General features: G+C 38.2%; 1 protein-coding gene across 8 annotated transcripts in view; it reads right to left on the reverse strand.

The window, feature by feature from the left end:
* The window catches only part of LOC139671172 (poly(rC)-binding protein 3-like), a 511,988-nt gene that overhangs the window by 169,934 nt on the left and 315,958 nt on the right, over positions 1–26,096 (reverse strand). For all 8 annotated transcript variants that reach the window (XM_071553579.1, XM_071553578.1, XM_071553569.1 and 5 more), the window contains one exon: positions 9,580–9,674. The gene's annotated coding sequence lies outside the window, so the exon portion shown is untranslated. The remainder of the gene's footprint in view (positions 1–9,579; positions 9,675–26,096) is intronic.

Raw genomic sequence — 26,096 nt, forward strand, 5'->3', positions numbered from 1 at the left:
TTTCCAGAGTGAAACAAAAAACAGCTGAGTGGCTGTGTTTAATTCTTTAAATAAAGCTTTAGAACTGGATCTTTGTGGCTCAGCCTTAATCAGAGAAAAATTAAATTCTCCAAGGGTTAAAAGCTATATGAAATTGTTGTTACAGAACTACATATATGGCTTGACTTTTAAAAGAAGTGATTGGAAGTACAGGTGCAACAGACTGCAAGAGTGTTTTTTTCATTCAGTGGGCCGTGTTGAAAAGCAGTGCAGAAAATGGTTTGTGTTCCAGTCAGCTGCAGAGGAGTGGTTGTATATATTTTATATCCTAATAAGACATTTGGACAAATATTTTAACAACAGAAGCTGTAACTAAATTAGTATTAGGCACTAATATATATGTGAGTATACATTGTGGAAGTCTTTATAGCTTTTGTTTTATCAAATAAGAGTCAAACAAAGAAGTTTTGTAATCTTTCTTTTTGTTCTCAAGTACTTAATGACAAGCACAGCTCCAGAAAACAATTCTTATCCTCCTGGACTCTGATTTCTCATGCAGAATGAGCATATCGAGATTTTAATATTAAATAGTTTACTCACAGCACTTTCATTCAGACTCACGCGCTAGTTTTCCTCCTTCATAACAAGGTATTTTTGGATACATAACTGAAGAGCCAATCCACAAAGTTTCCTTCCAAATGCAGCAGCTGAGCACAACACACAGTACTGAGTTATCCCTCTTGATACGCTCAGAGGAACGCATGGGTAATGCCCGGCACCTCGGTCTGAGCATAACGGGAAATGCCAGCCACACCAACACGGCTGGAAAAACCTTTTTCCTGATTGGCTGCTCCTCCGAAACTGCCTGGCAGAGGTTTGAAATATGCAACGCAGGGAGGTGATATTCTGTGGCATTCATTCAATTTACCTGCACTACACTCCAGGGAGCCATGCTATTAAACAACAGCTCCAGTGGGTCAATAAAGTTAACTTAATTAAATTGCTTTTCCTCACACTCTTCCAACTAGCAAGATTTAGGGCACAGGGACACAGGACTACTTGTAAATAAAAGGATGATTTAGCTAATAATTTTCTGAAGAAAGACATATTTTCATCAATAATTCTATGCACAAAGCAGAGCTAGTTTAAATTAAAACAATCATGTAGGATAAGGGAAGAGACAATACTCACTATTGAAGGGCTATGAATATTTTTCAAGCAATGTCAATTAAATCCACTATTTAAAAGTTAAATCTCAGTGATTGTGCATTTTACTCTGTAAGACTAAAATTACAATTGCTCAAGTGTAGTGTTATAAAACATGCTATCATTACTAGAAGCATAATGAATACACATTCCTAATTTGCTGGAGAGTAATCTAGTCCCTTTCTGGTCATTTTGGTATGTACATTCTCACTGCCTTACAAGAGTCATGTTGTAGGAGTCCTTTTCTATGGCAGTACATGGGAAACATTACCAATAATTAAGTAGAAAAAACAATACATTAAGCCAAAGTTTACAGATTGCTTGCAAACTTATCATACTTCCCAATCCTCACTCTGAAACCTCTGAGCCTCTTTTTCTGTGTGATGTTAGAAGTTTTGAAAGACTACAATTAAACAATATTTAGCTATTCTTACTCCTTTTTCCTCAGAAACTCTGCTACTTGCTCACTCAGAATACAGACCTGCATTTTGGCAGGAGAGCACCTGATGTTCCATGTGTGTACCCTCTGCTCTGTCTCTTGAGTGTTTCCAGCTTTGCCCCAAATCTGCCTTTACAGATGATAAGTAAAAGCATATCATGCATTGGCAGCTAGACTCTCTAAAGATTTCTTCTGCATTGTTTATATCCTATTCCCTCAGAGCTTTTACCTGCAAGTAAAGAGTTTTTTTGTTCTTCAAATATCTTTTCTGTTTCCTATGAATAGCAAGATCTTGGAGCTGGCCTGAATTCTCATAAGCAAGTGAAGAGAGAGGGATGCTTGTAAAGGCATATAAACACAATTTAGGAAGTATGAAAATATAAGCAAGAAAAGGCCTCTTTATGTCCTGGCAGCCATTTCTAGCAGTACAGGCCATCTCTCCATAATCCTGTCGGCCATGGGGGCTGAGAATTTCCTTCCCTTCTAGAGCTCAAATCCTCCTCCACCGTTGGGCTTGTTCTTGGTTCTACTCTGACTCAAACCATCCACTGCAACCAAAGGTCTCTCATCACAGACCAGTGAAATCACCAAGCTGATCAGCTTTATGATAGAGGCCTGTCTACATTTCATACTGGTTATATAGTCTCTTAATTCTTCACAGCACAAGCTGGAATGGCAGCATCCTTCCTGCACCTCCTTTCCCAGTATCACAGAAAGAAGTCCAGGGAGAGCACTCTTCACACGGATTTGAATGCCACTCCATAAGAACTCCTACTGAATGCCATAAGACAAAACTAAAATGAAACTTGTTATTTACTCTGATTAGAAGTTTCAGATTTGGGTTGGAATGAACAGCCCTTTAACTGCTTCATATTGCAGGATGTGTTACTTCATCAATGCCTTGTCAAAGTCAGGGGTCTACAAAGAAAAATGTGTATACAAATGTTAAATGCCTAGACTGAGAAATTCAATATAAAACTAAAACTTACCTGTCTAGGGAACTATCTGTCAAAGAGGCTGAATTAATTTAAATTAATGGCACAATGCAGTGGAAAGGTGGTCAGGATGCTGTGTGCTGTAGTGTTAGAGCCAGCAGGACTGGTGGGATTGCCCATCCCTCTCCTCCCGCAACTTCTGCGGCACCCAGGGGTGATGCACTTGACCTCTAGGAGGGGAGGGTGATACTCAGCTGCTCCCACTGCACCATCCCACTGAAGGATCTCAGCTTCAGAGAATGAAAACTCCATTCACAGCATCCAGAAGAGATAGGAAGGGAAGAGAGGTGTCTCTTGTAGGGCAACAGTGACCTTTTGGCTGGGACTAAATGCACTGAATAAGACCCTTCTTGAAGTAGAAGAATGAAGAAAAGGGAAGTTTCTAGTATAAAACAAATAGCATTGAAATGGAAATATTTTTCTTTTTTTCCTTTTTTTTTTAAAACTAGTTTAACTCCATATGGGAGAATAAAATAATCAATGTTATTGTCATTATAATCACATATTTTCATTTCCTTTTTTCCCCTTCTATTCCCAAGCCTGATGAATTGGATAGACCAGAAGACATACACTCTGCACTTCTATTGCAATATGTGTATCTCAATGACTAGTAAGAACACTGCAAGCGTTAGAAAAAAAAAAGACAGAAAAATTAGGGAGGCAGTTTTCTTAGGATAATTAAATGGCTTAGTTCCTTCTTAATGAACTGTATTTCTGGCTTTTTGCTCATTTCTACCCTGACAAGACAGGCAAAGAATGTGTCTGTATCTGCCTAATAAGTATTGTTATCTTTTAACTGGTTATTACTACTACAATACAAAAAATACTATTCATGTTGAGCTACATAAGAATGCATTGAGCTAAACTGATCTTAAGATGGACTGAGTCTGCCCTGTCATATCAGAATGTGGGAATCATTGTTTGGAAGGGACACTCCTCCTTAAAAAGACACTAAACTTTCTCTCTCTGCCCCAAATTCCTTGGTCTGTCAGGAATTTGCATCCCTTTGCCAGAGCCTTAGGAGGAGCTGCTGTAGGCAGGGTGTCACCACAGCCCCAGGGATCCCAGCATAGCAGCATCGATTTCTTTTTTCTTTTTTTTTCTTTTTTTTTTTTTTAATGTTGTGGGTGGTGCAGCCCTGCTCTCCAGCCAAGGGCTGAAACAGGCCCACTGACCCTGCAGGCCCTCTTAGCACAGACTCCTGTGCTCACTGGGAGTGCTGCTGCTGGGCATCCATGATTTCTGCCCATGGAAGGAGGCTAAGGGACCCCAAATCTGTAAGGCTGGGCTCCTTCTGCCCACTGGGGAACAGGAGCAGAGCAGCAGGGGCAGCACCCTGCCTGTGCACTGTAAGGAGCCGAGACCACTGTCTTCACTTTCAGAAATGAGGACTGAAGTTCACAGTGATCCTGCCTACAATTAAGGCACTTAACCAAAGCTCCCGATTCAGGAGAACAATTGCCTTTGGCCAACAGCAGAGAGAAACAGACATGTTGCAATGCTCACTCACATCTTAAAATAGACCAGGATCCCTCAAGGTCTTGCCTTCTTGTCACTCTTTCTCTGTGTTAACTGGAAGAGCCTGAGATGATGGTACCACTAAATTTAGGAGCCTCTGTCAGATATTAGAAGTTACAGATGTGTGTTCCTGGGATCTTTGAGGAATGAGAATGCCCTAGGATGAGAGCAGTGACTACAACACCCAACACTGCAGCAGGACCTGCCCACTTATGTCCTCCTGTTGCCCTGAATGCCCCTGTAGAGGGTCTTGAGGGGACCCGTGTGTATATAACTGCAGCTCAGTCTGCTTCACTTGCCCTGACTAGCTTGATCCCCTCCACCCAGGTACTTCTTGGCCACAGCAGAAATTCTCTTCTGGATCAAACCTGGGGCCACAGACACTGAGAAGGAAGGGAGAGCTGTGAAGGGCTTCCCACTGCTGCAGGTGTTGCCCGTGGGTTCAGCATCAGGTGGCAAAGACAGGCAATGACGGCTCTGGCACAGTCTAATCCCTGAATACAATTTGAACACACATCAACTGCAGGGAATTTTTGTGTCTAGTGCCACTGGTATTTCTTGTCTGATCAGAGGCTCCCTAAAACTGAATTTCTCATTCTGGTGTCTCCTCTGCTGCTCCCCCAACCAGTCAACTGTGACCCTTCATATTCACTCTTGCATTCACCTTCAAAACTCTGAATTAGCAAAGACAAGTGTCACAGGTGCTCAGCATCTCCTGTGGCCAAAATCTTTATTTATTATACCTGCAGGCCCAATCAATGACAGCTCTATCTCACTGTGGGCAGGCATATTCCATCCTGTTGATGGCAAAAGCATGTCTATTCAGCAATGCTCTATGTTGAGCAATTGCCTCTCTGTGTGGAAAGAAGATTGTGATCAGCACCATTTGTCTACATAATTCCACTTGTTTCTGGACAATTATTGGGTCAGAGACTAACATTTTTTATTTGCAGTCTTTCCATAGTTGCCTGAATTTCCTGTGCCTTTTCCCACAACAAAGATTTCCAAAGTTGCCTGAATTTCCTGTGCTTTTCCCACAACAAAGATTTCCATGCCACATGGCTTCATACTACAGAAGGTCTACTAGAAATCTGAGAAAAAATATCTGAAAGTAAATCCATTACACTCAATTGAACACAATTTAACATTAAGGAGCTGGAGTAGTGCCTAAGATTTCAGGTGTGTTTCCAGAAAAAAAGAAAGACCACATACATAATTAGCATCTTTTTTCCTTGTGTTATGTAACTACAAAACAGAATTCAAATATATTTGCCTGCATGTTACCTTGTCTTTAAAAACTGAAAGAAAATATGTATGTTCCCTTTATATCTCAGTGTCCATATAATCTAGTTCTGAAATTCCTTAAATGAGAAATAATATTTGTTTTCTTTGTGAGAAGAATTTTTTTTTTCACTAAGGTGATTAATGTAGTATTTTGCCTTTTTGTTATGCTTATTAAATAAACAAATTAAAATCAAAGTTTAACACAGTTGTTGCCTTCGGCAAGCTGCTATTTTACTTCTTTAATGCCTCAAGGATTTCCAAATAGCCATGTGAATTAGACCTGCTTGCTTCATTTTTTGTTGCCAGCCTGCATAGAAAGTCATGCATCATTTTTAATACAATAGTGGATTTTGCTTAAAGTGGTTTTCTTTCCTTTTTTTTAAAGATGTGGTTTTTAAAATTAAATTTATATTTTTATTTTAAATTATATTTTTGTTTAAAATAGGATCATTTAAAATTAAACATGAAATTTTAACAATGTACCACCAAACTTCTTAAATTCAATAACTTTATTTACCTTAAATAACACGCACTGCTCAAATATTATGTATCCATTGGTAAGCTTTGCTGACCATCAAATCATTGAGCTGGGAGAGCTTAAGGGACTGGAGAAAACAACCTCTGACAGAAGTATTTAGTCCAAGTTTGATATCTATAGCTTCCTCTGCAGGTTCTGAGAATGTACTTTCTTCGCTTTATTTAGGGTTATTCCTAACTTAGGGTTATGAAATATCTAATTCATGCAAAGCTATCTCTTGAGAGCTTATAAAGGCAGAAAATCTTACTTTCTACTGCAGGTGAAAGCTCCATGGCATAGACTGAAATCTGCTAATTCTAAAATCTTGCAGAGCACAATAAAGAAAGGAACACACAGTTCTGTATACTCAGTACAAAGAATGGCTAATTTAACTAATAAATCACCTTCATGTAAGTAAGAAATAAATAAACATGAAATAAATGTGATATGTCATTCATAAGTTTCTACGACAAGAAAAAGTAAGTATCAAGAATCTGAATAAACATATCAAGAACCTTTATGTAATTCTCTGTAATTCTCTAAATGTGACTAAATATAGCTCCACCTTTATCAATATGAGTATACTTCATGTAAACAAAATAGCAGCCAAAATAATCTGTTGTATGATTTTCTCACAACAGTGGAACAGGATTGATGATAGTGATCAAAGACCTTTCTCTCATCACCATTTAGACCATGGGAATTATGCTGCCAGTCAACAAAACAGTAAGCTGGGAGATTGTGATATAAAAGGATATTGCCCTCTCTTATCAAACAAGTGAGGTCAGCCACCGTATTATTTGCTGCTACACTTTGGCAGAAAATCAAAACACTTTGATGATACCAGCTGAGAGGAACTCACCCTTTTCCAGGAAACTAATTACAAAGTAAATGCACAAAAGAAAGACAGTGATGATTTCTTCTGACCTGCTCTGTTTTTGGTGTTTTTTTTCCTTGTCAACACAGTTCCTTAAAGAAGGGGCATCAAAACACAGCATACTAGCATCTGTCTTACCAAAGTCAGACAACAAACCCTGTTCTATGTTGTCAGTTTTCTCACTCAAATTGCTTATCTGCTGTGATTCCTGAAGTGTTTCCCTCAAAGACTAGGACCCCTTAGAACACAATTCCTCTTGCTTTCAATGAAGCAAATATTCTTCAGCCTTAATTCAGTATGTGGCTATACACAGATGGACTGAGGTTACCAAGCAACCCAAGCTACTTGATAGAGCAAGTGGTCCAGACTCTTAGTATCATTTGCAAATTTCATTGACAATGATGTTCTGTCAGCTTCCAGGCTGTCTACAAAATACTGAAAACATCTAATTGTAAACCTTGTTGAAACCTGCAAAAACTCTCCCTTAATTACGACTCCTCTTGCCAAGTATTTTCTGTGATATGCTCATTTAGCATGTGCTCCATTAATATTGTGTAGGGTTAATGTTTTATCAGAAGATTGAATAGGTGGAAGTAAACTCTAATAAATACTTTTCTGGGGATACTGTAGAGCTAAGGTATCTGAAAGGTACTGTGATCAAAGGTGAGGGATTTGTGTTCCAGTATTACTTAGTAGAAGAGGGGATTAACCCTGTGACTATTACAATGCTGTACTACAAAATAAAAGAAGATATGACCACTACTACTTCTACCTATGCTGTGAATCTGCCTATCCTCCTCCTTTGCATTTGTAGCATCTGCCTCAAAACACAATGTTGGTCATGAAAATCTATTAATCTGTCTAAATAGAAAGGGAGCCTCTTCCTTGAAGCCTGCCTGCCCTTCTCAATCCATCTTAAAATGAAATCCTCCCTTTTCTGCATTGTCTGAATCATTATTTATTTCCTAGGCTGATGAACTGATAAATCAGTTTCATGCAGAGTCCTGACACACTTAACAGCACAGAAATTCAGTAATTCAATTATTAGGCTTGGATTCATGTGTCAAACAGCCTCAACTTCCTTATGGTCTACTTTTCATGGTTAACAGAACAAAGCTTCAAAACTGCATCTTAGAGACAAATCCGGGAAGAGTTGAAGCTGTTGGCTCTAGTCTGCCTGTCCTTCTGGTGAAATCAAAGTGAACGGTCAATTAGGTAGATATAGGAGCTTGTATTGTTATACCAATCTCTGACATGTTATGGTCCAGATAGGAAAATGAACCACACAGAAGCACACATAGGTAGGTCCCTTAGTAACAAGTGGTGTATTCAGTGCATCTGCTTTCTGAGGAGAGAGAAATCGAAGTCATGACCCTGTGATCCTTTCAGAACCCAAATAAGACTCAACACTTCGGCTATGTGCTTGTAGCCAAAACATCTGAAAAGCAATGAAGCAAGCAATAAGAAAGAAGGAAGCTGGTTTTTCACTTGTAAAAATAACCAAACCAGAAAAATTTTCCAATTGCTTCTGTAGAATGTGAAATGTCAGGTGCTCAATCTATAACTTCTATTAAAATTACATTTAAGTAATATAAATAACATAAACCCAAAGATTTTTATTCTTGTGAGCAGTTATTAAATAGTACACATTCTTTATATCAGGTTTTTTCTTTTTATAATAAATAATTCATCAAAAGTCTTTTGTTTTGGAGACTACTGGTAGCTAGATATGCTAAATTATTATATAGAAGGTAATGAAATATTAGATACTGTATGAATTAAATTGAATGTATTCTCTTCTTCTTTATCTCAGAAATATGCAGTGGCAAAAAAAAGATAATGTCCTAAAATTTCAATACCTGTCATCCACAGAGTAATCACATATGATTGTCAAAGCTGAATCAACCTGTAACCAGGCACTGTATTTGATAAAATCTGTTGGCTACACTGAAGTGGAATATATTTCGAAAAGGAGCAAATAGCATAATACTGACAGTAGCTTTATGAAACTACAAAAAAAAAAAGAGATAAAGTTTATTAGTGATATGAGAATCTTTATTGCTATTTTGGAGGAGCAGTCTCTGGACATATAAGATCCCTCAGAAAGTTAGGATGAGTGGACTCCATTGTTTAGAAGTAATTTTGTGTTTTATAATGTAGTATCTTATAAATGTTAAACTTTATGAACAGGAAAAAATTTTCATAAGTTCTGAAGGTATCCTTCAATAGGTTCTGAACAGAAAGGAGCTTTCTTTTTTGTTCCTCTTAGTAAGGATACCCTCCCTCCCGCTTCCAATGAAAGGGTTTTTTTCCTCTCTACTTTTCCCAATTCTACCTGTCCCTCTAATATTCCTTCCTCGAACTGCGGAGTCTATCCTCAGACACTGTTATTTGCAGCGGTGTCCAAATTCTTCCAGATTTCTTTCCCTAAGTCTAGTAAGGACTTCCAAATTGTTAAATAATTTTATTTTTTCCCTCCAGAAAAGACATTTTTACCAGGCAAACCCCCAAAACATCCAGAGATATGACTACAGTCCCATTGGCATTACAAGTTGGAATAATTAGGTGAGTCAGTGCTTTATCTCAATTATTATCTGCGATATTGATAGGTTTCATTCCAGCTCAGAAAGTTTAAGAGCTGCTCCATACTGTGCAATTTGCACTCATATTCACTTGACCCAGAAAATGGGCCATATAATAAATACAAGGATAAAATAGAAGTCAGAAATACAAGAGAGAAAACAAAACAGAATGAAGAACTTACTTGTCAGAAGACTGGTGATATTTAAAAAAATGCTGTTGTTGGTCAGTTTTTGTAGTCACTCTGCAGTCTCAAGATATCTAAGTGTTGAGTGTGCTCTGAAAAGAAGAATAAGACTTAGTAGTAGAAGAAGGATTTAGTAATTTTATCACCTATCAAATGCTAAAACAAAACCTGTCCAAAACAGATTGGTTTTCCATTTTATGAGGTTATTAATTCATAAAATATGTTTTTATTTCTCCACTGATTCTGTAGCAAGATTATGGGCTTCCAGAATCTGAACTGCTCAGACCAAACCTTCCAGAGAGCACAGGGAATCAGAACAATGAAAAGAGTGATTGTTTAATTTATCCTCTTGCATACCTACATTTCTAAGCTTTTCCACTTGAGAGAGAACAGTGAAAATGAAAGGGTCTGGTCCCTTCTGGTTTAATAAACCATACACTGGAGTAGATGACTTTCCAAAATAAGCACATAAAATCATGTCCTTAAATATCTTTCAAACAATTGACTAGAGTTCATTGGCTATCTTTTGGACTAGTTCATATGTTTGGCCTCCTAATTTATGATGTAGTAGCTGAGGATGTCAGCTTTGTACTCACATTTTGCAATTTCCAATTGTCCTTAAAAGACAAGGCAGTTGACTGAGTCAAGGAATCACCTGAGCCCTCCAGATCAAAATGAAAGACTGGGAGATGACCAGTGCTTACATCTATGCTGACTGTGGAGGGAGGAGGTAGAGGAGTTGGAAATTAAGGAGTGGAGTTGAGCCTGGGAAAAGGGAGGGTTACAGGGAAAGTGGTTTTAGTTTTGTCTTTGTTTCTCACTTTCCTACTCTATTTTTAATTGGCAAAAATAAAATTAATTTTCCTCAAACTGAGTCTTTTTTTTTTTTTACCCGTTATGGTTATTTGTGAGTTATCTCCTTGTATTTGTTTCAACCCATAAGATTTTCTATCATAATTTTTTCCCTTTTTCTGATGAGAAGACGAAGTGAGAGACTAGATGGGTGAGTGCGTGGTTGCTGGCCCAGATCAGTCCACCATAGCTGTAAAATAATGTTTCCATCACCAATCTTTCCAAGACATCCAGGACTGAGACTGGAATGGAAAAAAGAATCCATACTAATAAAAATCTGCCTATAACACATAGTAATAAACAGAATTAGTAAGGAACTGAACTGTTTCGGAGAGAAAGTGGCACCTGATCTTGAAGGTTATGGGATGAAATCTCTGTCACATTAGTACCACAAAGGATTATGCGTTTGTTTGGATTATGTTGGCTTTGGTCAGGATATGCCTTACAGTGGCAAAATTAGCAACACCCTCTCTGAAACTCAGTGAATTAACTATTTGCTGAATGAATTTCTTGTTAGAATTAATATTCTGTTATAATAATCCACAACCCACTAAAAAGATGAGATCCCTGGCAAACACACTGCCCCACATACTTGTAAGTAGCTCTGGTATAACAAAACCTAGAAACATAAAAATTGTCAGTAGAATTGAGCAAGTATTAAGTTCTCTCAACAATCTCCTGTTTACAAGCTAACCACTCTTGTCATTTAGCTGTGTTTTCAAGGCTAAATAACTAAGGTCTCCTACTTTTACCCTGGGAAATTTATACACACACAGTGAAATTAACTGTTAGTTGGGAAAGAGAGCTTGGAAAGAGCCTTAGGAAAAAAGCAGCTAAATCCTCATCAACTGTCAAAAAAAGTAAAATGGTATATTAGGAAATATTAGGAATAGAATAGGAAACAGCCGAAGAAACATGATAATGCTGCCATAAAAATCCATTGCCCACCTAGCATTTTGAATATTGAATATGATTTCAGTCATCTCATCTCAAAAATGACAGGATAGCAATAAAAGAATAAAGAAAAGGGTGACAGGATGATCAAAGGTATGTAATGGCTTCTGTACTAGGAAAGGAAAAAGAAAGGCTTTAGGATTTTCATGTGGAAGAGGAACAAAAAGAGAAAGGACTGTGACAGAGCCCCAGGAAAATCATGAACAGTACTGAGAAAGTGAATAAAGAATGTTTTTCACTGTATTTCATAGCACAAGAAGCAGTCACAATAAAATGAGCAGCTGGCACGTTTGAAACACAAACCCCAGGAAAAGATGTTTCCCACAAAGATCATAATTAAAGGGTGGAACTCATTGCCACAGGATGTGGTGGATGCCACATACATGTGTGGGCCTCAGAAAACAATTTACTGTGGTGGCAAAAGAAACATTGACCATTATTAGTCTCTATTTTACACAAAAATGCGCAGTATAAGCCTTCAGATTAAGAAGCAGTATGGACTGCTCTAGGGCTGCAAGGGAGGTTGCCCTTTGGTTTGATTTAAATACAGTTGTCATAGTGTCCTTATTAATTTTGCTTTTGTATTGAATTCTTAGTAATTTCTTTCAACCTACAGATGTTAGAGAGTGTTAGTGCAAGTATGTGATTTAAGATTTATATGAAAATACAGCCCTCTACAGAGGGGCTTACATCCCATTTTGAGTTCAAATAGTGCAGCCCACTCAGGCATGCATGCTTCAGACTAGAGTTCTCTGAGGATCCTCAGGTCTGGCATCCAACTGCTATTGAAGATTAAAGGGTTTGATAAACAAAACTGTCATTTTATGGAAATAAGTAATGATACTGACTTGTCTCCCCTCAGAAAAGAACAAAATGGTTTTTCTTGTGTAGTTAATGATCTTCATCTGTCTCATGATGGAAGGAGTTGAGAGAGATTTTCCAGACAAATACATAGACACAGGACATGTGGAATTGTCACTTTCCATTTATTGTGGTGATAAAATACCATTATGTTACTGAATAAGCAGGGTTGCTTAACTCTGTGTCCATCTTCTGTTATCTGCTGTGGATTCACTAAAGACTTTGCTCTGCTGACTGTCATGCTACAAGTGAAGGGCTTCACTTTCCACCATGGGAAGGCCAATGCCTCCTATCAAATGTTGCACGTGGCATACTGGCTTAGTTAGAACTGTCAACCTAGTATAAACATTTTTAGTTACTAATTTATGCAAGATAGTAAAATACTAAAAGATTATAGCAATTTTGTATGGAGTATTATTATAATTATCATAATATTAAGTCTTTATTTTGAAAACTATGGACAGTCTTGTAAGGCCTCCAAAAATAAAACACTTCATTAATTGTCATTACTGTAGAATGTGAAGTTGCACAGGAGTACAAGAAAATACCTGAAACTCAGAATTTTCTGCCCTCAAAAATTTTCTTGCATGGTACCCAAAGTGATTCCTAGGAGCCTTGCCCAAAAAAAGGAAACTAGAAAGAAGAGATAGTGAAGAAAAGAGCTACTTCTAACTACCCACATTGGAACAGTGACTACTCTCGAAATGCATTCTCTATACAGGAAATGGTAGCTGCTCAAAACTGATGGGAAACAAATGAGGTTTACATACAAGTAACTGTGTCTGCAAAAATTTCTGTAATAGTTTACCTCAATTAACATGAAATCATTATTCTGTCCAAGCCAAAAGACTTTATTATGCAGGCATGTACTTACTCCAATGCTGTCTGCTATATAAGGATTACTGCTCAGGTTAACTGCACACTCAGACCATCTTCCAGTGAAACAAACTGCCACAGGCTCTAGGACATTACTGCATTTATGCTGGTATTTCAGCTAGAGGAGTAGTGTTGTTCTAGAGTGAGGTATTCAAGTCCCTGACTAGCTGAAAAATTCCCCAGTAAAAATCTGTTTTACTTTAATTTGTTAGGGTTTTTTTATTGTGGGACATTAAAAAAAGCAGTGAAGAGGAGTGAGAGAGAAGGAGGAGCAGAACAAAACTGCTTTGTGCTGACCATAGCCCTCATCAACCCTACCACTGCTGCAGAGCATGGAGGACTTAGATGTGAAAGACTGAGGCTGAGCCTTGGAATGGGTGGGGTGAAGTGTTTTAAAATTCTCTTCTTGATTCTTGCTGTTTAAATCTATTTTAATTGGCAGAAAATTAAACTAATTTTCCCCAAGTTGAGTTTGTTTTGCCTGTGACAGTAACTGGTAAATAATCTACTTTTCTTTATTTTGACTCATGAGCTTTTCTCATCTTTCTGAGGAGGGGGACTGAGAGAGCAGCCAGTGAGTGCCTAGCCACTGGCCAAGGTTAATCCAGCAGATCCTTGAGCAAACAACATATTTATGCTACTTTGCTTTCAGTGGGTGTGTCCATAATGGGTTTGTTGCACCTCAATTATATACACCAATTCCATACCTTCATCAGTTAACTTAAACTCAACTACTCTGACCAATCCTTATATAGAACAATGATTCTGTTCTCTGTGAGAATGAGGGTTCAACCCTACTTTCCTACTACATCCATTATAGATAGTTTGCAAATGCATTATCCAAACCTATTTTCCACTTGGAAATTGTTAATGGGCAGATATCTGCAAACACATTTGTTAATTATGCATTGAATTATTTGGACAAAGCACTTCTAGCATGTGGGTGGTTTGTCAGCTGTTTGCTATTGGCTGTGCATTGTTTGTAATTGTTTCTACTGCCTTATGTGCCTTATGGTGCAGAAGAATGATATTGTTCATGAATGGCCACCTCATAGCAACAATAATGTTTCTACTTACTGAACAGATGAAAACAACTTTCAACAAGAAATAGGTCATTAAGAAATGAGTTAATAACAAACAGCAAATAGGTGCCTTGCTAGTTGGGACCTGTATTTGTTGTTTGTGTGCTAGTACAAAGCTTTCAGCAAGGCAAAGTGCTTTCTCACAAATGTAAGTATTTCTCAATTCTTCATGAAATGAATTGAAATGTCATCAAACCAAATAGCTGTTTGAATCTAACAAACATTTTTGTCAAATGTTACATCATCAGTGAATCAGTTTATAAGACAACAAATTTTACTGTGATCATCATGTAATCTGTAAAGCAAAGGTTGCAATATTCCTCAAGGAGTTTAGAGGAAAAGAGCTATGGGGGCAATCAATGAGAACAGTTATATTTGCTGTAGGTTTGGACAATCACCTAGAATAAGCTTGGTCAACCCAAGTGTATTCCTTTGTTCTGATTTTCCCTAAAACCTAACTGCCAACTGAAAAGATCATATCTGGTAGGGTCAATGTTTTTTCTTTGCCCTTCCAATACCACACGCACAAAAATTTTTAAGTCCCCAAAGCCTTTGGCATTGCATTACAATGGATCAGCCACCTCTAATATGCTGAGAGGAACAAAGTCAGACTCCCCAAGAGAGGGGAAGCAGACAGTCTGCCCTGAGGCTTCCCTGTTGTTATATCATTTAGAGAGACAGGCAATATCACAGTATCTATGACAAGAGAGGAAAAGATTTCAAGTCCCCCCAGCTGTCTCCTTAATTCGATACTGATTGTTCAGTTGGTCCCAAATGTTCATAATTCACTGAGATTTTTCATGGCTGCTGTGCTAGAGAACTCTCCTGCCTGCTCATGATGTGTTGTCCTTCTAGTTTGAGCAATACTCCAATCAGTAAGCACGTGAGTAAACCTAGGCAGCAGTCACTGTGCTTCCTCATCCAGGGGCAAGCTGGTATTGCACTGAAGAGTGTCCTGGTGTGTCAGCAAGCGATACTCAAACTTTTCTAATTGCCTCAGCTTAGTTTCATAAAGACACGCACAACACAAAGATACATGTGAGGAATGTTACACAGTTGAATAAACATTGCTTTGGGTAGAATGGACAAAAAAGTGTGTGGTGGTCACATCTGTGTTTGACAAGCTTGGACTGGCAGCTAGAGAAAAATGTGCAGACAGCAAAGAGCAAGAACTGTTTCAGTGACACACATAACCTCTTCTCTATGCAATAGACACTGAACAATAATGGTTAAGAACAAGGAATCTCCGAGAGACTTTGTCTAGTTCATATGCCATCTCAACTTAGAAAAAACTAGCATGCTTATGGTGCCACACGGCTCAGCAGGAATATTGAACACTTCCAGAGTTATCTCTCCTTCACGGCACATATCAAAATACTTTACTATTTGAGATGCAGTATTATGCAAATACAAAGAGGCTGAGCCACATGTGGTCTTGCAATGAAAGGGGTAGAACTAGAAATAAAATTTCAGCTAAAATGTCAGCTATCCTAGGTGCTATGCAAGTACCATCACTACAGACAGACTTACACAGACAACATATATCTAACAGGTAAGGGCAGATGCCCCATGTCACATAGAGGAGGCTTACTCAACCTTCATGATGTTCCATTATATGAAAAATTGCTCTACCTCTGGAATTAGCTAAGGTTAATGAAATGGTGATGGTATCAGAAGGCAACTGAGAAGAAAAGTCTCATTGTGAATTGCTGAAAGTTATTGCTAGAACCACAAAAATGACACTCATTAAAGTACCACTCTCTACCAAAGAGAAAAAAGGACAATCAACGCAAACATAACAATTTGCACAGGGAACTCAAGGTACAGGAAATATACTAGGAAGAAAAAATTGTTAACATAGAATCAATTTAATCAACTATTTTTATTCCAGGACTAGAATAAATGGATGCATATCTTATTAAAATAATCTGTGAGTACAATTCTATTTCATTTATACATTAAATCAATGGTCTTGCATTAGAAAAGAATCTTACTCAGGGACATCCTTGTAATCATTCACATGATTAAGATGAACAAGATTTCACTTAACATGGTCAGCTGACATCCCTTATGTATACTCTATATCACCAGTTATACTGTTATGTTATCCTTACTCAGCACTGAAATACTTAAAATGATATTTCATCCATTCAAACATCAATATCAATCTCTGGCTACATTAAGTATTTCCAGTTAAACAGTGTGAAAAATCCCATCCTTTCAGCTATGGTTTTAGTTAAATAACTCAGCTAAAAACTGCAAGAATTATTCAATTTCCTCATTCCACATATGAGAATGATTGGCAGTAATCTACCTCATTCAAACAGTGATCTCCCATCGCTTTCCAACAAGATATAAATGGCAACAAATAATTTTGATCAATCAACAGCTTATACACACAATAAATATCATGTAACAATCAGTAAGCAAATATGTAAGGGTACAGTTTATAGCAGCAGGTCATTTGCTTGTGCTGCAATTTAGATTTTAGTTTTCTCATATCCGCTTAGTAATTTTACCTGCAATGTTTCCCAGAACACTGTGATGATCCTATTGTTGAAGGCAATTTGACCATGCAGAAGCACAGTGATGTTCCTGTAATTTAACTTGCATTGCCAAGTCCACCTTACCCTTCTTTGTGCCAAAAGGAAAGCTGTGATTTTTGCCATTGCTTGCAGATTAAGACATTCTTACGCAACGTTCAGTGGGTCCTCTTTGATCACCTAGTGTGAGCTCCCACAGAGTAGGTGATGCAGAATCCCACTTGGTTTGCAAGTCCCTGACTATGAGTCTAAACTACTCCCTTCCCACTTCTATTCCACTTTTCAACAGCCAAGCTGTTTGGTTTTACTGTATGAAAATAGGATTCCTCTTAGAAATTATGCTTTCCCTTCTCCTCTAAAGAGAAAACAGAAAAAAAAAAAAGGAAAAGGTGATACAGTAAAAAGTGGCTCTGCAGAAGGAAAGGAGGTGAGAAACAGAATTACTGCTGGCCAACCACTGCCCTTCAGCTCCAAGGTAGGTTTGTAAAATAAGTAAAGACAGTCTATTCTATCAGCTATATAATTCCCAAAACCACTGAATAGTTGGGGGAATTGAAAGGGCTTAGTTGATGATTTCAAGTCCAGGCACCCCTGGAAAAATCTGCAAGATAAGCAGGGGTCAGCAGACTTGAGAAAGTCTAAAATTTTATCTTAAGGATTGAGTTGAGTGGTTTGCGGTACAGCCAGTTGGTGGGTTGGGGGTTGGAATATAACCCAACCCTTTGTGCAGGTATTGGACAGTGCCTTACATAAAGCATAAGAGCCAGGAAGCACCATGCCGTGGTGCAGCACAAACCCACTGCCACTTACTGCTGCTGTACTTCAGGAGGGCAGTGTGCTACTCTGGCATAACATGTTGATGCAGGCAGAAGGCTAAGCCCATGGATCCAATAGTTTGTTCCCTTAGCTGCACATTTTGCGTGAACTGAAGTTAGTAGGACCTTGCTTATATCTAACAGGAACAGGAATAATTTATCTGCACTTTGTTCCATTTTTCAATGAGGGACAATGAGACCTAAGGGAAATCTGACCCATTCTGCACCAATCTACCACCATTACACCTCACATTTCTGCACCTGCAGCTGCAATAACATGGCAGTCTCTATATTGAGACGGTGAATTTTTTATGAGTACCCATTGCAGTAAAAGTGAAAACTCTTCAGAAGCATAAAATTTCTTTGGATCACCACGGTATTTATAATGAAAAAAAAAGTAAGTAACTATAAATATTTAAGGGTCTTAAACAAAGATTAATTAAGAACTAGGAAGGAAGCTGCCTTTTATTTTTGGGGAATAACGTTTTAATTGCAAAGTATGCTTTAGTAACAAATTGGTTATGTTTAATGGTGATATAAAGGGAGAAACCTGAAGATCAGGGATAATGATCATGTACCTGTATACGCATCTACATGTAGACCACTGTACTATATTTGAGCAATTACAAACAAATTGAAAATATATTAATTTGAATAAAAAGATAAGTTTTGTTAAAGTATTTGCCATCCTTTTTGTTTTCATGGCTTCATGCTCATATGGAAGAGCATCCCTTAAAAGAAAAAAAAATTGCAAATACCTACTAAAATTTTTTATGTGGCTGACATATTGTTGATTAGGAAACTACAGAACAAACAGAAAGATGCCATTTGAAAGAGATGAAAACATCCAATTTTAACTACACAGAAGAAGTCACATCTGTGGAGCATGAATATAAACAAAGAGCTTCATTTTTTTTTGTAATCAGATATTAAATAACATTGTTAGCCATCTGAAAATAGATGCAGACTTTCATGTGCAATGTCATGGCCTATTTTAAGGTGTTCTTGACCTTTTGAAAATAAAGGTAATTATTGTCTGGTGTTTAAGATAAACAGCAACCAGAAAGGCACTGTGAGTTCAATCATTCTCAGCTATTCAGAGAACCTGGAAAAACTGGCTTTGGAATGCAAAGGGCAAGGCATACTTTGGGTTTGTTTTAGCATAGTGCCTTGGTTTGTTTTGTTAAGTCACACATCCCCTGCTGAGTGAGCTTATTTCATTTATTTGTGCAACTGCACACATATAGCTTTACACATAAATGAGGATATTGCTGTCCATCCTAGTTCAAAACACCCAGTTTTGAATACTGGGTATCAAGCTGAAGCAGCATTGTATGGTCGCCATACATCAAACAAAAGTTAATTCCTGCAACAGTAGTTGCAAAAAGGTGTTTCTGAAATGCAGTTTAATAAGTGGATGAACAGAACTGAAAGAAAAAATCAGACTGCAAGAGGAATCTTATCTGAACTGAAACCTAGCATTTGATAAAAAAAATATGGATCAGGCTGTAACCAGGCAGTCTCCCTTCATATGAGCATGGCCTCCTACTATGGACTGAAAAAAATCTCTTTCCTATAAGAACAATAAAAATTATGGACAAGAGAAAACATTATTCCTCAATTAGTCTCCTGGAAGGGATGTTCAGTAGAAAGGAGGCCTCATAAGTTTTTCTCTGCTGTTTGAATTTCCTACATGCAACTTTCCAAACTGACAATAGGTCACCTGCAGTAGAATATTGCTATGATTTTTGGGTACTGACCAGCTACCTCCCAATACTTAATTCTAAATTGATAGTTGAGCAGAGAGCATGAAGTGATGCACTAAAGTGAGAGACTCAAAAATGGAATAAGTCAGGAGTTAAACAGAAGAGATTTTGAACTGCATGGTCAAGATATATCTGAACACACTGGGTCACATCCTCAATTGGGAGAAATAACTTTAAGACCATTAATCTCAGAGCTGGTGATGTAGTATAAGGCAAAAAGTAGCCAGTGCTGGTCTCCCACATTGGTAAGCTTCGGTGGTTTGCATATTTTATAAAACAAATTGACAAAATAGCCATGAACATTTTACAAGTTATTCACTTAGAGAACCTGAGCAACTTAACATAATAGAAAGATAAATTAATATTCATAGCACTGATAACTGGGTCAAGATATATATTGATTAGGGTAAGAGCTTAATCTGTCTAGTTTTGCTAGATTTAAAAGATCAAGAAAGAATGATCAGAAGGGCATTTATATCAAGCTATATTTCGAAATAAACATCTCTGCTGGCAAACAAAACCACACCTCCTTTCAATATCATTCACAAAGATTGCTTTGATTGCCTAATATGGTGATTTGATACCAACAAAACCACATTTATTTCAAAACAGATATAAATCCTGGGTGTACCTCTCCACTGAGGAACACATTTTTCTACTGAGAATTCTCCACTGAGGCCCATAACAATGTGGTTCCACATCAGCCCAGCTCAGTGCAGCATCAAGACCAGCACATAGTTTGACAGCTAGAACCGTGGTCCTCTCCTTGCCCACATGACTTCTAATCACTCACTGACATTGCCAGGGATTTCAACTGTTGATCAAATCTGGCTAATGTATGTATGGCCAAACTTCGCGAATGAAGATTTGGGAAGGGCTGTCCCCACATGGGTGAGCCCTTCCAGCCTGCGCAGTGGATTTTAGGTGAGGCTCAGCGTGCGCAGAACTGGCCCCACTGTTTCAGTCCTGAGGTTCATCTGCCACGGCTGAGCGAGCTTGGACGGTGCCAGTGAAGTCCTCGGGACTAGAACCTACAGCACCCGGCATTTCCCAGGAGGTCTCCCATCCAAGTACTAATCCGGGGCTGACCCTGCTTAGCTTCCGAGATCTGACGGGATCGGATGTCAGGGAGGCATTTAACTGCCCTAATCTGGCTAATAGAAATCAAGAAACAGTCTTTCTATAAACTTGCAGTTTGTCTACTGTACAAATGAAGCAAGCACATACCTTAGCATTGATCTTTTTCTATCATTAGAGCAATGAATGTGTTGATGCACTGCTGTAAACAGGGTGGGAAGACTACTTCTGTGCATCACAAGTAAAACAAATAAGAAAGCAAAAAAAATATATTTTCTTGCTGAAACAGACCAAGTCACAGCATGGAACTTTATTACAGAATCTGACAGCAAAGCACTAATTTGCTTCTTTGAATGATGCAGATTCAGTCAATAAATCTCCAGCTATTACAGCAAATACTTCAGGCAAATAAACCAGACAAGAAAGTCAGAATTCACTCTTCTTTCCACAGAATATTAGAAACATTTAAACTTTTCTCTGCTGCACCTTATTTCTAAGGTATTGAATCCATACCTAAGCCATTTTTTATTTTTATCATATAATTTTATTGATGTTCCATGCTTCTATTCCTTGAAAAAAAATTAGTAAATAAAAAAATAATCAAGTTTGAGAGGACCAGTGAATTATTTCTGCACAGCTTAGATTCTACCAGGTAGTTCAAGCTACATGGCTTGCTCACTAAGGTCAAATCAAAGCTGAATACATATGTTAAAAATATGGCAAATCAGAGTTTAAATCCTCTATCCTGTATCCACAGCAGTACACACTCAGTGGCTTGTGTAGTATACTTTTTCTGAGGTCCATATTTTCTTGGAAGAGAAACACAACAATGTGCTGCTCTATGGAACTTTGACATCTGCTCATCAGCTGAAGGTGGCTTTCAAACAAAAGGCTTTTATGTTAATAATTTTAAAAAAGGAAAACCAGCAGCAAGCTGGTGAAGAGGGCTTGAAACTAAAGTTTCCAGGGTAGGGCAATCCATTCCACTCCTATCAGTTTAATGCCTGTGCCTGAAAAGGGATTACAGATCAGGTCATTCTGTGTTGATTCTGCGATATTCTTTTGTCTACCTCAGTTCCTGGAGCATCTGGACTCCACAATAAATATTAGAGGAAGACTTTTATAACTGGGAATCTTTCTGCATGCAAAACTCTCACTCTGATTACAATGTTTATTTACTTGAAAAGATTCAAATTCAGGAACAGAGATGCTTGCATCTGGATGACCCTTTTTGGTTCAGCAGTTAAGAGAAGATGCCACTGCACCACAAAACCTCCTACTCTCTCCTTCTGCCTGGAGAAAGGTCAAGGGGTTGGTGGAGGAGCAAGAGAAGGAATTACAGCTTCTGCAAAGGCATGTAAAGGGAAAATGAACTGTACTCATACTTCTGTTCAGATAGAAAGAAATGAATTTATGTAATACACCTGCAAAGTTAGAAATGATGAAATAATAAATATCAGTTTAAGAAGAAACTTTTTTTTTCATTTCAGCTGGCATCTCCTCAACCACAAGATACAAACTACTAAATCTTAATTTTTCAAAGAAAAATATTTTAAAGACTTCATGTTCTATTAGCCACAATGATATCTTACAACAATTCATTTGGAGAAGGAGCACCTGCATTCATCTAAAGTTTCAGTGGAGCAGATAATGAAATGCTTAAAGGAATGGAAATCCTCTTATCTAACTACTTGTTGAATATGCAGCTGCTCTTGCTTTCTCCAGCCCTCTGCTTCATACTTAAGATGAGCTTCACACAAGGACTTGAAGCTACCCAATTTTCCTACAAATTCCATCTCAAAATTCTTAATTTTCATAATGGCTATAAATGCAGAATACAGAAAAGGGTATGGAAAGGACCACAGGAAGTAATTTATCCATCTTCCCAAGCCAGGGTCAGATTATTCCTGAAGACTGCTGTTGTCTCTAAAGTGACAGAACGCCTGGATCAGAGATCTATCCCAGTACTTTCTGAATATTCCATTCTCATCTTCCATACTTTTTCTTTAAGAAAGGTGTGAAAGATGATATCCTTTGCTGTAGTACACTGTGGAAATTAATAACATAAATGAAGAACGTTTCTGTCCTCTATTGGTGAAGCCAATGCAGTACTAGACCATTAGCAGTGCTGACCATCATCTTCACACAGTTGCTCTGTCACCTTGTGTCCTCCTTGCCTGCTTTTTCATTTTTTCTTAGGCAGTAAATACCTAACGCTACTGATCAAATTTTTGCTCTGTGTATGCCTAAAATTCGGGTCAGGACTTGGTAATATCTTTACACACGTTTTGGTAATAACATGAGAAAAACCTCAAAAGATCATATTGTTAAAAGATGAGAAAATTGTGATATACTAATTAGTTCAGAGGGCTTTAAAGACAACGGATTTGATTTAAGCAATGATTTGCAGACAGCTGGGGTTTGCCAAGAATGTTGTCAAACCAAACTAATTTCCTTCTACAACATGATGACAGAGAAGTGTTAGCTGCTTAGATTTTTACACTGTCACATGGAATATTGTTACAAGTAACATGAGGAAAAACAGATCTGAGTGAAATGTTCATACAATAGATAGAAACATGACTGATTTTATCAGATTAGCCAATAAAGCACTGTATTTGCTGTAAAATCAAAGGATGGAATGAGCAGGGTTATCCAGGGGTCATGCATCCAGGATGGCCCAACATGTTCCCTAGTGATGTAGACAACAAAAGAAAGTGTGCTTGCCAAGTTGACAAACTATGAAGGACTGCAGAGATGTTGAAAAATAAAAGACGAATCAAAAATGAGGCCAATAAATTGGATAAATTGTTTGAAAACAATGTTACTTGGTATGGAAAAAGTGTGAGATACACTACTCTTAGGCAGAAAAGGTCAACTGCAAAAGTATGATGTGGCAAGACTTCTGAATGAGATATGGGTAGAAAACTCATGTTTATTTCATACATATAATTGGGACGTAGGTGGGGTATTAAGGCGGAGGCTTATGCACACCCAGTGCTCTTCACTCTATCCTTATTTAGTCCAGGAACTCCCCAGACAGTCACCTGTATAGATGAGATAAAGGGACTGGTTTGAAACCAGGGATCAGCCTGAAACTAGATGATAGCATGATCATTCACAGTGTTTGACTGATGTTACAGGAAGCCTTCTGGTGAGAATTTATACTTCTGGAAATTACTCCCTCTTCCCAGGCCACACTGTGTCTAGTCCAATTTGTGTGGCTGGTTGTGTTAACACCCTGGATGGAGCGGCCCAAAGACTGCACTTGGTGGTTCCTGTTGCAGAGCTTTGCATAGATAAGACATTTGTAAGTAATTAATACAAGTTATTCCTGCAGAAATGGTCATGTAGAACAGTCTTTTACATACAGTTAAGATATTTAAGAGAAATTTTGTATGTAGTTAAGATATATATAAACATATAAATAGCAATGAATCAGAGACTTGCTGGCTGGTGACTGGATTATAAGTGGACAGAGAAGTATTTCAAAGGCCTCACCCCACACAGCTGAAAACTCTGCTGAAAGTGCCCTTGCAATGGAGACTCCTGTCACTGCCAGACAACAGCCATTCTGCTGAGGAGATTTCATTCCCCCTGCATTTATTACCCCATGATAAGATCTTCACAATTTTTTTTCTGTATCAGTCACTCTCTCTGACTGTCTGTGCAATAGTAGGATGGAAAACAAGTGTCTGTGCAACAATACAGTGGAAAAGAGGATATAAGGCTCATGGAGGGTCACCATATGAGTTTCAGTCTGCTGTAAGAAAGGCAAATTCTGTCTGAAGATATATAAAGCGGAATAGCCTGGAAGAGAAATTAAAGGATCCTTCTGCTTTTCCCAATACAGGAAGACTCCGGTGAGGGCTTAAAACTGAAAAAACCCCATGTTCTTCATGTTCACAACAGGCAGGACAGGAAACAATGATCACAGGCCACAACTAGGAAGACTCAGGTTAGAAACAAGAAAGAACTGTCTTAAAAGGAGAGATTCTGGAGCTCCTGGACAGAATGTCCAGAATTGTGGGGAAAAATTCTCTGTCACTGCCTGAAATGTTCCTTAAAGTTTTCAAACTGAAATTAAAGACAAGCCTGCCACAGGGCAAGGGAACAGCCTACATGACTTCTTGTGTTCCTTTTAGATCTATGACTACATAATGTAGCAAGTCAAGGAAAAAACTATGTTTATTTGATACAATTATTTCTGAAGTGTCTGAAGTGGATAAATGCAGAACAGTGGAGTCCATTAGAAATGTTACCAAATATTCTGCAACTTCTTGACCATTGGAGTGCCTTCACTTTTACAAGCAGTGAAAATGAATTCCACCAATATGCAAAAGGAAAGAAAGAGTTAAATCAGATATTTCTGTTATTAGTAGAGCTTATAAGACCATTAATTCCATTGTGACTGAAATATGCTGTTATAGGAGCTTTAATACCTCAACACATCATCTAAGTAAATAGACGTATTTAGTCCTATACATATTAGTAGATGAATAACCAATCTCATAAATGTGTAATGAATTAATATCTTTTTTCAGTCCCTGGGGGTAACACACAGACTAGATAGTAGAATTTTCTCCTGAAGAAGTGTCCATTTCAAGGACAAGCCTATGAATTTCCCGTGATATGAATCAGATATGAATCATGATGTGCTTACCTCTACTTGGGTCTATTTGCAGCAGGAACCCTGCCTTTGGTTTAAACTGAGAGAGCTGCCAAATACCATGCCTATCACACAACACTCAGACATTTGGCAGCAACGGTGGTGACTCCTGCAGCCTGACTACACAGAGGGAGCTGTAAGAAATGTCTTACAGTGTAGCGCTGAGTCTGACATCAGGAACCTATCTCTAGTTGGTCCCCAGTTCATGTGAGCAGCCGGCAAGGGCAGTACACTGTACCAGCAGAGACATGGGTCAAGGCTGAATCCCTTAACTCCTTTCCCAAGGGCCACAGGAGCAGGGGAAAAAAGCTGCCAAGGGGAGAATAATTTGTCAGCAGAGAAGATGACAGATAGGTATATTGCCCCTGTTCCCAGGAAGGCTATAGCAAAACTGAAGGTGAAATCATACATTTAAACATATCCTTTAGTCAACTCAGACCGCTTGCCAGTGACACAGTGGTTGCTGTCATTAATGAAGACAGAGGAACACAAGCCTCTCTATGGGAAATCCTGTGAAAAAGTGAAGATCCAGAGAAGATCTGCAAAATATATGCTGGTGCCTGTGGAGCCATGAATTTACTGCTCTTTATGCCTGATAAAGCCTTACAGCCCTGAATGCACTGACTGCCCAACCTGAGTCTTAGAAATTGCCTCACACCACTCTAAGCTCTTCCCCTTGAAAATCAGTCCCTCTTGAGCTCTTCCTTACCATCAGTTTACTGTAAGAAGATTCAGAACCATCTCTGGCAAAACATCCCTTTCCACCTGCACCACATATTTCCTTATGTCCAGTATCTCCCTCCTTCAGACTTCTCTAGACTCATGTGAACCCATGTGAACACCATTTAAATTCTTTTCCAGAGATAAGCATCAGCCTTTCCCATGCTATTTGGAGGAATATAGCAAGCAGCTTACCTTTTCAAATACAGATTCAGATGCTGAATTCTTCATGAATAATTATAACCAAAAGATATATTTGACTTGTAGAAAGCTACATGAAAAAAATCAAGGGAATCTTG

The sequence above is a fragment of the Pithys albifrons genome, chromosome 4, assembly GCF_047495875.1.
Source record: "Pithys albifrons albifrons isolate INPA30051 chromosome 4, PitAlb_v1, whole genome shotgun sequence".
NCBI lineage: Eukaryota > Metazoa > Chordata > Aves > Passeriformes > Thamnophilidae > Pithys > Pithys albifrons.